Raw genomic sequence first — 12,884 nt, forward strand, 5'->3', positions numbered from 1 at the left:
GATTAAATGACCACTATCAAAATACCTAATGTGTATAGATGCTGGAAGGGACGTGGACAGAAGGAACCACTGTTACACTGTTGGTAGGAAGGGAAACATATTCAAACACTGAGAAAGCAGTTTGGTGATTCTTCAAAGACTAAACATAAAACTTCCCTTTGACCCAGCAATCTAACTCATATTTTCCCAAATATCCATAAATAAGGACATATGCAAGCTACCAGCACAACCAGGTTCATTGCATTTATTTATCATCCTATGATTCCCTCAATAAATAAATAGACCAAGAGCATGAGGTATTTGTAGGAAATGGAATGCAGCACTGCTACAAGATAAAATAACATCATAATCTAACCATTTGTAAAGATATGGATAGGCTTGGTAATATCATATTAATGAAAGTAAGCCAGACCCAAAGAAACATAGGCTCCATGGTTCCCCCAATTGTTTGTGAATCTGACTTTGGTAAATGATGTGATGTATAGATATCTATTTGTTGATTTGAATCAGGAATGGAATGGGAAAAACCAGACAATATGACAAAGAAGACAGGGCAAAGCATGGTAGCTGTGATATACTTAGACAACATGCAGGAATGGAACTTTAGCTCTTCTATACATTACCCCAAAGATAGGATTTTTAAAAATTAAAAGTGAAATGATTAAAAATGTTAGTTGTTGCTGGGTGCTGTTGGGTGATGCCTGTAATCCTCCCTACTCAGGAGTCTGAGATTTCAGGATCACATTTCAAAGCCAGCAAAGGCACAAAAGTCCTGAGACTCTTGTCTTCTATTCCCTACCTGTTGCCAGAAGTGATTCTGTGGCTGAAGTGGTAGAGCATTAGCCTTGAGGTGAGGAGCTCTGGCAAACCACCAAGGCCCATATATCAAGCCCAGAAACTGACACTGTTTAATCCTCACAAACACGGAATTTAAAGCAGGTATAATCATTGGATTTTGCCACACTCCTTTCTACAAGAATGAGAACTGTTTTATTTTTCTTCAAAATCTTTGGTCATATTTTGTCACAGATACTTCTGATGTGCAAACTCTTCATTATGGATAGTACTTGAGTTAAATATCATAACCATGCCAGAAGGAAAATATTCTCAAGCTCCCCTTGCCAATAATGATGCTATATGCACATTTTATCTGAGTGATATCACTATAAATTCCACCTATTCATTTACAAACGAAAGCCATATAATGAGTGATTGATGTCCTTAATGTACTATATTATCTCTCATCTCTTTTGCTGTCCCTTGGTTATCTCATATTGTTACAGTATCTCACTTTGTTATCTGATATATTGGATATATTTTTATTTGGTTATTTGAGATTGGATAAGGAAGAGGGGAAAACAAGATGAGGAGTGGGGGTGGGGGAGGGAAATGGGGACCAAGACATGAGAAAGGGTATCAATGTATGTAAAGTAATGCACCTTCTATCTGGAAAATACTATGTAACCCTTCTATTAATTACAATAAAAATATATGAAAAAAGTTTCACCTATTCCACATACTGTGCTCAGAATGAGATAGAAGGCATTTGTTGCTTATCATGAAATTACTCCAAGAATATTATGTCTTCTATTAGAACAGAGCATTGATTTTTCCAGCACAGAATACTGAAAATTTTATCCTTACTATTATGGCTTAGATATGTCTAAAATAATTGTGCCACACTTAGTCAAACTGTATCTCATATTTGAGGAAAAACTTTGACCTGACATTCTCTTTTAAAGATCAAATCCTCTACTCTATATAAATCATTTTAGTTCTCTAACAAGCTCCACATTGGCTCCTGAATTAGTGAAGGCTGGTACTTTTTCTTATTCCTTATGAGACCAGGTATTCCAAAATATTAGATACATTCATTTGAACCACCAAAGAAATCCATTTCAATGAATAGACTCTGAAAATGATCTGTCTATCTATCTATCTATCTATCTATCTATCTATCTATCTATCTACCTATGCCTTTACTCTGTTTATTTGATTGAACAAATTTTTGCATGTGCCTGTAATGTGTCCATTAAATGTATGTCTTATATTTAAAATAAAGGTATAAATGTAAATATCTGTGTATTGTATATGATATTGATGTACCTTTTTCATCATAGAATTGGAATTTATTTCCAGGAAAACATGAATTAGAACTGTTTTTGGACATTTTAAAATAATAAACATTCACCTGTATATGTTATTTTCTTTTTTTGTAATGTATAAGGCATTAACAGTAATATTGACCGGATAGTAGGCACATGACTTCTCACACATTGATACACCTCCTCATTTTTTGTCCTCATTTCCTTCCACTTATCTTGTTTTCCCCCTTTCCCTTTCCTATTTCAAATAGAAAACATACATATATACTGTGTGCCAGGTAACAAAGTCAGATACTGTAACATTATGAGATTAACCAAAGGGCAGAGAAATAACATTACCATTCTTACTGCATTTTCCCTTTCTTTTTCTTTTTCTTTTGCAGGCAGGTGTTGGTCATGGGACTTGAACTCTGGCCTGGGCACTGTCCCTGAACTCTTCAGCTCAAGGCTACCACTCTACCCTTGAACCAATCCCTTCTTCCAATTTTCTAGAGGTTAACTAGAAATAAGAGTGTCTTGGCTTTGCATTGCCTTGGCTGGCTTTGAGCCTCCTGAGTAGATAGGAATACAGGCGAGATCCATAAAACTTTTCTTTCTTCCTTCCTTTTTTCATAACTGATATTTTATTGGTTATGTCAAGGATCAGAATACAGACATTTTAACTTGAACAAACTTGAACCCATGAACTATTTGAAAAGCATTCCAGAGATATTCCAGCTTTAGACCTGGACACAAACTTTTCTTAAGAGGAAACAACCCATATTCCAAATGTTGGTCCCATTATATAACTTACATGTCACAAAGTAAGTGTGTGCAGGACACACTACATTTCAACATCATTCACAGCACAACAACAATTGGGCAAATGGGACCTCTAAAAGCGGCGGTGAGGCAGAGCACACACAGTTCTCACAGAAAGATCAAGGAGTGGATTTCTTTAGGAAAACAGTTCTACAAGCAAACAACACAGGAGTAGAATTTCAAATATTCAAGATATAAAATGCTCAACTGCAACTGAAAAATTGCCCTTTAATATTTGTATTACATGATAGAAAATATTCAATGTATGTAATCTTCATTCAATAGTCCATGATTTTCTGGTTGCACTAAAAATTAACAACCAGAAAGTGATTTAACTTCCTAAAAAATCATTAACCCCTTAAAAATGAGATGAGGTGGGATTTCCTCCTTTAAAAATGATTCTAGGGGCCAGGAGTTTGTTCTAGTGGTAAAGTGCTTGCCTAGTGTGACGAAGATCCAAGTTCAAGTCCTCGGTACCATATATAAAGAAATAAAGCCAGAAGTTGTGCTGAGGCTCTGGTGGTAGAGCTTTAGCCTTGAGCCAAGGACAGTGCTCAGACCCTGAGCTCAAACCCAGGACTAGCAAAAAATGATTCTAGAACTACTAAAAAACTCAAAAACTCGCATGTACAAAATAGTTGATTAAAATATTTCTCAGGATTGTACAAGACGAGAGCAGTGATGGCTAGGAAGACCTGTTGCATGGTTGGTTTGTCAGACTTGGCTTCCTTCTCTTCTGCTTAGTCAGATATTGCACTCTCCTTGGTCTACATCTCGCCATTTTTTGAAGGCAAATCTTTTGTCTCCTGACAGCTGACCTCCAGTTGCTACTACTTTTTCTTTTGTTTGCACTTTTCTTCTCTGAAGATTAATCCTTTCCAGCAGGCTTCTTTGGATTGGATTCCACCTTGGCTGGAGCAGGCTTTGCCAACAGCCTGACTGACTGACTGCCTCTTGGGCTTGCCCTTTGCTGATTCTTCAGCTGAGCTGACCTTCCTCTTAGATATCATAGCAGTGATGGGGCACATGCGTTCTCTACGGCCTGAAGCATGAGAGAACCTTGCCAGATTGACACCTTTGTGCCACTGCTTCTCCTGCCTTCTGTTTATTTACTTATTGGCCTATATATCAGAGAGTGGACAAAGCCTCTGAGTGCTTTCATGACTAGTAATCTACCAGTTGAGTCACACATTGATTGTATCTCTTTCTATACCTGCTATATCAGACAAGCACTGTTATCAGTAGGACAGCCTAAAAGGACAAATATTTCTTAACTTCATTTATAAACAAATCACATGTCATATATGATGATTTATTTTGCATATCAAATCTTCTATTCTGGATTTATGTCTTGGGAATTTGAGTCAGAACATTCAATGGAAATTAAAGAAAAGGAAAAGAGTATAAGATACAGAATGTGATTAGTTATTCCTGTCTGAAAATCTCAGATGAAGGAATATAATCTATTCTGAAGCTTGAGGAATGTGGGTCCATTTAAGAGAAGAAATTCCAGCTTTACTTGGCCTCCACATGGTGGGTGATGGCCACCCAGAGACCACATCTAGTATGTTATCCCTCTAAAATTCAAATATAAAAGAAAATTAAAAGAATACAGGATGTACATTTCAGCAGACCAAAAGTACATATCTAGCAAATGTAAAATATTTCAATGTGATCATATTAAGTAACAATGTCACACTTCTTTGAATTCAAATTCTGTTGAGCTGTTAATGTATGAGGACAAAAATTCTCAGTGGAAAGAGAATTTTAGTATCCACACATCTGAAGTTCAAGTTACTTCTAAGAAGCAAATATTCTGTAATTTTGGAACACAGTTCCCTTAACAATTTTACTAACCGCATGAATCTCATCAGAGAATTTACTTCAGTGAATATATCATGGACAGTGAACTCAGAAACTGTTTTCCTGCATTCTTTCCATTTAGTGACTTCTAATATCATGCAGATTTGGACTCAGTGAGAGGCCTTATTTTAACCATGTTTCTACTAATTAAGCCCACTTTTGTAAAAGAGGGGAGTTAAAGTGCTTTATTTACTTTTTGAGTTCTTAATTGTAAGAATACTATGCATTTAGTAGCCAAATGAAGTTCATTGCAACATTATTTACTATAGCTCAGGCATAGAAGAAACCCAGATGCAAAGATGTGGAACTTATACACAGTGGAAATCTATGGAAATGAAAAGACTTGGAATAAATAATATTAAGTGAATTAAGCCACATCCAAAGGAACATAGTCTCTATGCTTTACCTCATGTGTAATAAATAGTACACATCTACGACCCTCCTACCAAAGGATTACAGAAACTCAAAATGTATGAACAAAATTCATATAGGCTGAGAGTAAGTGGAATGAACTCTAGAACAAGGAAATGAGAGGTTTATCTTTCTTGATCATTGTTCTCAATAAACTTGTGCAGTTTTTTCTTTTCTCTTTTTCCTCTACATGGTTAATCTCAGTTGGTTAATATATATGCATTTGATACATGGTGTAGTGTTTATACAGTTGTTTATTTGAATTAGAGGAGAGAAAGAGAGATCTTAAGATATTCAGGAGGTGTTGTGTGAAGGAATCGGGGTAGAAAACATTGAGAAGGGGTACTAAAGTTCAAGGAGTAATACATCCACTACCTGATGAATGTAATTGTAACCTCTCTGTACATTATCCTGACAATAAAAAAAGAAACCTTATCCCCCAAAACAAAGAAAGAGGTCTACTGCTATGGGGAAAAAAATCGAATAACTGCAGATCTCTTCAAGCAAACCCTAAATGCAAGAAAAGCTTTGAAAAACATCATTCACACCCTGAAGATGAACAAATGCCAACTCAGGCTGATATATCCAGCACTCCCAAGCTGCTTGAACTGATATAAAATTAACCCTCAAAAATCAACTGCCTTCCTCTTTGCCAACAATGAAAGGAATGAGGTAACAATCAGGAAAGCAACTCCTTTTACAATAGCCTCAAAGAAAATAAAGTACCTAGGAATTACCTTAACTAAGAATGTAAAGGACCTTTTTGACAAAACTTAAAACCCTGAAAAAGAAAATGAAAGCAGGACTGAGGAAATGGAAATAACTCCCATGCTCCTGGATTGGAAGAATTAACATCATGAATATGGCAATCTTGCCAAAGGCTATGTACAAATTCAATGCAATACCTATCAATATCCCAATGTCACTCTTTAAAGAAATAGAAGAGGCTATCCAAAATTTCATATGGAATAATAAAAGACCCTGTATAGCCAAAGCAATTCTTAGCAAAAGGAACAGTGCAGGAGGAATTTCAATACCAAACTTTACACTCTATTACAGAACTATTTTTTTTATTTTAACTAAATGAAGAGGGACACAATGATAGCTAGGAAACTTCATTGGCATACAGTATACAAACCGAACAAATGGAATAGGGATAATAATTACCTTTTGTATATTCTTCCATATTTTTGTGAACTTTTAAATTTGGATGCTTTAGTGAGTATGTGTGTGTCTGTGTGTATTTTGTTATATAAAAGGAACTGGTGACTGGGAAAAATATGAACACAGAGTAATTGATATCACATTAACAAAGTTCCAAATAGGGAAGTACTCCCTAAACTTAACTACATTTTACATTCATTCTGCTCCAAAGCACTTTACAAGTGAAATTCTGGAATGATTCCACACGCATGAGCTTTCACTGTCCCTCTTCGCTCTGAAACTAGATCCCATTGTGTTCTACCAGGTTATTGAAAAATGGAACTTGATTGGCAGAAGATGGTGGCTGTTCAATGTGAGACGTATTGAGCTCCTGCCAAGATTCATGTTCTAGCAGTGCAGGAGACAGGATTTTTTGTTTTGTTTTTGTTTTTGTTTTGTTTTTTTTTTTTTACCAGAAATTGATCCTAAGTAAGCTTTAGCACTACAGAGATCTCAGGCAGAGAGGGAAAAAAAGCATATCAGAGCAGAGATAGTGCTTCTTGGCAGCACAGACCCACCAGCTGCATACAGAGCCACACAGAGCCTGCAGGAGCCCAGAGCCAACAACCAGCCATTCATGGACCTGCTAGCTTCACAGAACAGGAGAACCCAGCAATTTGTGAGTACCTCCAAGAAGAAGTTTCCACTTTGGCTCATGAAATGGCATTGAGAGGGAGCCCCTCCCCCTCCAGCTGAGAGCAGCGCCATCTTGACTGCTGGCAAAGACCCGGCAAAACAATTGGAACCTGAGAGGCGTTGCTGACAGCGCCATCTTTCTAACTGGTAAAGGACATCCCAGAGATCACTTATCTGGAAATCTGGCCCCAGAGTTGCTGAAGTCCATCCCCTGCACCAGCCTCAGACCTGGTAAACAAAGCCACCTGTAGATATTTCAGCTTTGTTTTACCAAACAATCAATCTGATCGGTTGGGAGCCAGAGTGGAATCAAACCTTACCTTGATTTCTCCAGTAAAATCCTGGTCAATTATGCCAGGTATAATTTGTATCCCTTTAAGGGCTGAGCTACTTCTCCCTAACAGCAATCCAGCCACCCCCGGGGGAAGGGGGTCAAAGAGCCCCATGGGGTTAGCCTGTATCCCCATCTCTGGGGTCAGTACTGAGCAGGTGGAGGAATAGAGGTCCAATTCTGCGCTGCCTGGGGTGGCAAGGAAGAGGCCGGAGACTGATTTTTGGGGGTTGTTAGAAGATGTTCTTGTGGCTGAGAAGACGGAGGGACTGCCCCATAGTTTTGTGGGGCCAGTGGCTGGCCCCTTCTCCAGTTTCCCGAAAACGGGCGGCCATTGCAATTTGTTGCTGACTTGCAATCTTTAGCCCAGTGCTTCCCTTTACCACAGTGTGGACATGTGCCAGGTGATGTTTTTTTTTTTTCTAACTTGGCCTGGTGTGGGCATTGCACCATGCCATGTCCTATTTGTCCACAAGAGAAGCAACACCCTGGGGTTCTAGCAGCCTGAGAATGCCACTGGCCTCTATATTTTATAAATTTAGTAACAGTCTTTCCTTGAGGAGTGGCGGCTAAAGTGAGGCCTTGTACAAGGGAGGGTCCTATATCAGCACACAGTGTTACATGGTCTGTAATTCCTCCCATATTCCTATGGGGTCTGATAGCTGCTTGACAGGCGGCATTGGCATTTTCATAGGCCATATGTCTAACTATAGCCTTCCTTGCATTCTCATCTTCTACTAGGAGGTCTACAGTCTCCATTAATCAAGAGAAAAATTCTTGATAAGGTTCATCAGCTCCTTGTCTAATTTCAACTACATTTTTAGTACGGTTAGAATTTGGTAATTTTTTCCAAGCCTCTTTTGCCGCTGCATTTATTTGTATACAGGCTTCCATTGCATAGCCCAGTTGATCTTTGGTGTTTTTATAGGTTCTCTCTCCTAGCAACTGATCAAGACTGTAAGGCAGGTTCTCAGCCCTATTTGCTTGAATTTTAGCTCGACACTGTGCAGTGAACTCTGTTTCCCATAATAAGTACTCTCCTCCACTAAGGCATGTTCTGGCAAGCTGCTTCCAGTCATTTGGGCATAAAATGTCAGCACATGTGGCCTCCAATGCTACTTGAGTAAAAGGGGTAGTTGGTCCATATTGGGAGCAGGCACTCTTTAAGTCCCATAATAGTTTAAAAGGAACAGGTCGATGGTATACTTGTTCATCATGATCAACTAAATGGGGAAGTGTAGAGACTATTTCTGTGTTGACAACTTGCTGCTTTAATTGGAATACCATGGCCTTTTGTAGGACCCATTGATCTGAAAGCTGCAGTTTTGAGCCAGCCCGGGTAAAGCAAAGTCCCTGTGAGACTGTGTTGTCTAATGTGCCAGCAGCAGAATGCTGGGGCAGAGTTGCTTTGGAGCTCAAAGCGGCAAAGTGAGCTGGAGAGCTGTAGGCACTCAGGCCCACCGGTCACAGATACTGGTTGTGGCCCTACAAGCCCAAAAGACCTAGGCGCTTTCTATGCCCTTACCTCTTCCAATTTTGCTGGGAGAGGATTTGCTGGGTGTGGCCAGCTAAGCCAATTCAAAAGAGATAGCCCTGTGGGATGGATAAGGGAAGTCTTTCAGGCCAGAAAAAAGGCTCCCGAGGAGCTACAATCACCTGCCTCTCAGGCCTTAAGTTTCCAGATCCTAGAAACTGCTGCAAGCCTCAGCTCCTGGGATAGCTGGCCTAGCAGTATTTTAGCAATTGGCACACCCCCTGTCCTGGCCAGAGCCATTCAGCCTCTGCTCTTTAAGAGGACCTGCCCTATAATCTTTAGGGAGAGATGAGAATCAGATGTTGTGACATTATATGATGACTGCATTAGTTATGAAAAATTAGCATAGATAGAACTGTTCCCCTAATTCTAGAAGCCACAGTCTAATCGCATGGGGATCAGTGGCCTATTGGCCAGAAAAACAATTGGAGCTACTAAAATTAATAAAAATCAGGCAAATACAAGTTTCAAATACAAGTTTCTTCATGATCTCCCTGCAGCAAATATGCCCATGGGGGCCACCCAACCAGGGCTCTCAAACCTTTCATTAATTCCTAATAGTTTGTATACTTGTGCTATTGAGATAAAAGGTTGCTTTTTTCTAGAAACAGTGGTTTTCCTTTAACAACCTTTTTTGGAAAAGACACCCAGGTTTAAAGCAAAAGCCTCCCGAGGTAAGTAAACATTGGCCGATCACTCTGTATGTCTGTCTAAAGAGTGCACTAATGCCTGGGTGGTCAAGGGATGCCTTGATCCCCTTCTGGATTTCTTGTCAGTAACAGGGCATTCCTTAGAGTCTCACTGGCAAAACATGTCTAAATAAGTTGTTTGGTGAGAGCATTCATCTGAGTTCGTGTTGTTGTGTTAAATGTAAGTCAATGTCTGGTTCTGTTTGAGAGTAGCTTAGGATGGCCTCCGACAGCCAGCTACCAAGGAATGGAAATTTCCATTGGGGAGGTGCCCCCTGAATTTCCAATTCCAGGGACCCATGGTCTTTCCATCACTCTGGTAGTTTAAGGCCAGGCATGCCATCAGAAGTTTAGGAGTTTCTTAAAAGTCTCTGCTTCTCTGTCTTTAAAAACAAAATTTCATCCCCACCTAGGTTATCTCTAATGCCTGGTATGGCCCCTCCGACTTGGCTGCTGTGGAGGTGAGGCTAGGCCAAACAAAGCAGCTGCAGGCTTAGTAGTGACAGTCTAGATACAGTGGGTGACAGGATGCAGACTTCAGTCTTAGTTCTCCTAGTTGTAAGACTCCCACCCAACTTTCATCTTCGAAAAGTATTATGGTAAAATTGAAACCATCCTAAATATGTATCCTTGTGGTTTGTGTGAGTGTGTGTACTCAAATCCTCTTTAAATGAAGGCCGATATTAATTTTGCGCGCTTTAAGATCTTTATGAATGTGTGTGAATGGGTGTGAGTAAACATGTTCAAGGTCAAAATGTCAGCATCCAAAACAATGGATAAATTCATAATTGAAACACAAGATACTGGTTAAAGATTCTAAAATCTGCATTTAAAAAGATAAAAAGATCATGAGTACTTGCAAATTGTGCATACCATTTTTACAAGTCCCACCTCTACAATCCCCTGGGGCCTTAAACCTAATGATATCTGATGTAACCCACTAACCACCCTTTGGAAAATTATGTCTACAGATACTCATTCACATGCTCATTGGGCCACTGTGCATTCTGGCAAAACAGCTTGACACACTGAAAATGTCTTAGAAAGCAGGATCAGAGAAAGCTGTTCAGCTAATGGTGATCTGGCAACAATATGCTGTGCTATGAGATGGCAGACTGGGAACTCTGTGAGGTTGACCCCGGCCCTTACCAGGATGTGCAGGTGTACAGATGGTTTCTTTTGCTGACGTTGGCCATTCCCCTTATTTCAAACCTCCGTTTGGATCTGCCAACTCTACAGGTATATTGCCTGAAGTGTTAGTCAGTGACTGGTAAGATCTCCAGAGGGGGAACAACCTAAGAAAGGCACATTTCTTGAGCAAGGAAAATACCTGCTTAATAAAACAAAACAGAGGAGATGTGCAGCACTTCACATGAAGGGTAAAAGGCCTACCTCGTGGCCAGTGCTCACTTCCTGGCTTTGGAAATCCATCCATGCTGTCTCCTGTTTGGGAGGTTTGGCTGTGGTTTGTGATGTAAAATAAGGCTACCTCAAACTCATAGATTGGCCCCACTGCCCTCTCTGACTGCACCTACCTCCCCCTGTCCTGCCTACTTTTATGCTGATAGACTCCTGCTTCTTAGCCCTTTGTATTTCCCCATTAAAAGGAGTTGCTGTCCTGACAGTCTCCCTGGAGTATCTGTGTCTTCCCTCTGGAGAAGGAGGGCTTGGTCAAGGCGGCCAGCCCGCCCTAAACTTTCTCGGTCTCATTTTAGTCGGGGTGTGTTCTCTTTGCTCTTCCTGCTGGTCAGGAGGTAAAGAGTCCTAAAAACCCCGACAATATGTAAGTTCATCTCAACTTTCTACTCAAATATTCTACCTGTCTATCATGTTAGGTCAGTTATCCTTACATGATACCTTTTCTTCATTACAATAATAATCTTACACTCCTGCAGTATTCTTATCCTACCTCTAATGTCATCTATTAAATTGTTTTCCTATCTCTGGTCCTCTATTCATCCTTCAATTCTTATAATGCATGGAACTACATTTGAAGGTTGTTGAGCAATCTGGGTGTTCAATTATACTCTAGGTCCAGAAGGACTTAAATACAATAGAGAGTGGATTGATGGGCTTATTGTTTTCTCATAAATTGGACATCGATGATTGTATTAGATTTGTATGTAAGTGCAAAAAAAGAAAGAGAGACTGATATTAGCAAAAAAAGAGCAAACATCTATTGTCATCCAACTAAAAAAGACTAGATTGGTTATATCTGAAAAATTATAATCTTGTTAATATTAATCTTGCTCCCATTTTCATATGGGCAGAACAAGAAATTCAAGAAAAATGTCAAATCAAGGAATAGCATCTCCTACCCAACATAAACAGGCAATGGAACACTCAGTGGCAAATCTAAAGGAGAGCCTTCCAAGTGCTATACAAATCCAATTGATAAACATCATTATGAAAAGTGGGAAAACATAAAGAGATAAGAGAGGAAGCCACAGCTAAACAAGAGGAAACCCTAAATAAGGTGATATGTGAAAAAGGGGATGCCATAAAGGAGTCCTTAATAAAGGTTTTTCAAAGAAAAATAGACAAATTCATAGATTCCACAAACAAAAGGTGACCGAACTCCAACAAATGTCCAAAGAGAATAAAGCTGCTGAGCTAACCACTCAAACGGAAATCAAGGAACTAAAGAAATCCATATATGATCTAAAACAAGAGATGCAAGGCATCAAAACTGAGCAATTAGAAGCAAGGGAGATGAAGAAAAAGTAGATAGCCTTGATAGCAGGTTAGACAGTGCAGAAGAGAGAATTTCTGGAGTTGAACATAATTTACTTATTATAGACAAAGAACAGAAAATGAGTCAATTCAAATCTAGGAAATATGAGAAAATGCTACAGGAGGTCCAAGATACAATTAGGAAGCCTAATTTAAGGCTAATTGGTATTGAGGAGGGTCTGGAGAAAGAGGTAAATGGTATTGGAAATATACTTCAGGGAATCATCTCAGAGAACTTCCCAAATATCCAGAAGGGCAGGCCCATCCAGATACAAGAAGCTTTAAGAACCCCAAACAGAACTGACCAGAAAAGAACATCCCACCACCTCAGTATAATCCAAACTCGATCAAGAGAGACTAAGTGAGGATCCTAAAAGCAGCCAGAGGAAAAGAACAATCACCAATAAAGGTAGGCCAATCAGGCTAACACCAGATTTCTCAACAGAGTCCATGCAAGCAAGAAAAGATTGGAAGGATATGTGTCATGCCCTGAAGTCAAATAACTACCAAAGAAGAATACTGTACACAACAAAGCTCTCATTCAAAACTGAGGGAACAATAAAAATATTGCATTCCAG

This window comes from Megascapheus bottae, chromosome Y (genome assembly GCF_031878675.1).
Source record: "Megascapheus bottae isolate mThoBot1 chromosome Y, mThoBot2.hap1, whole genome shotgun sequence".
Classification (NCBI taxonomy): domain Eukaryota; kingdom Metazoa; phylum Chordata; class Mammalia; order Rodentia; family Geomyidae; genus Megascapheus; species Megascapheus bottae.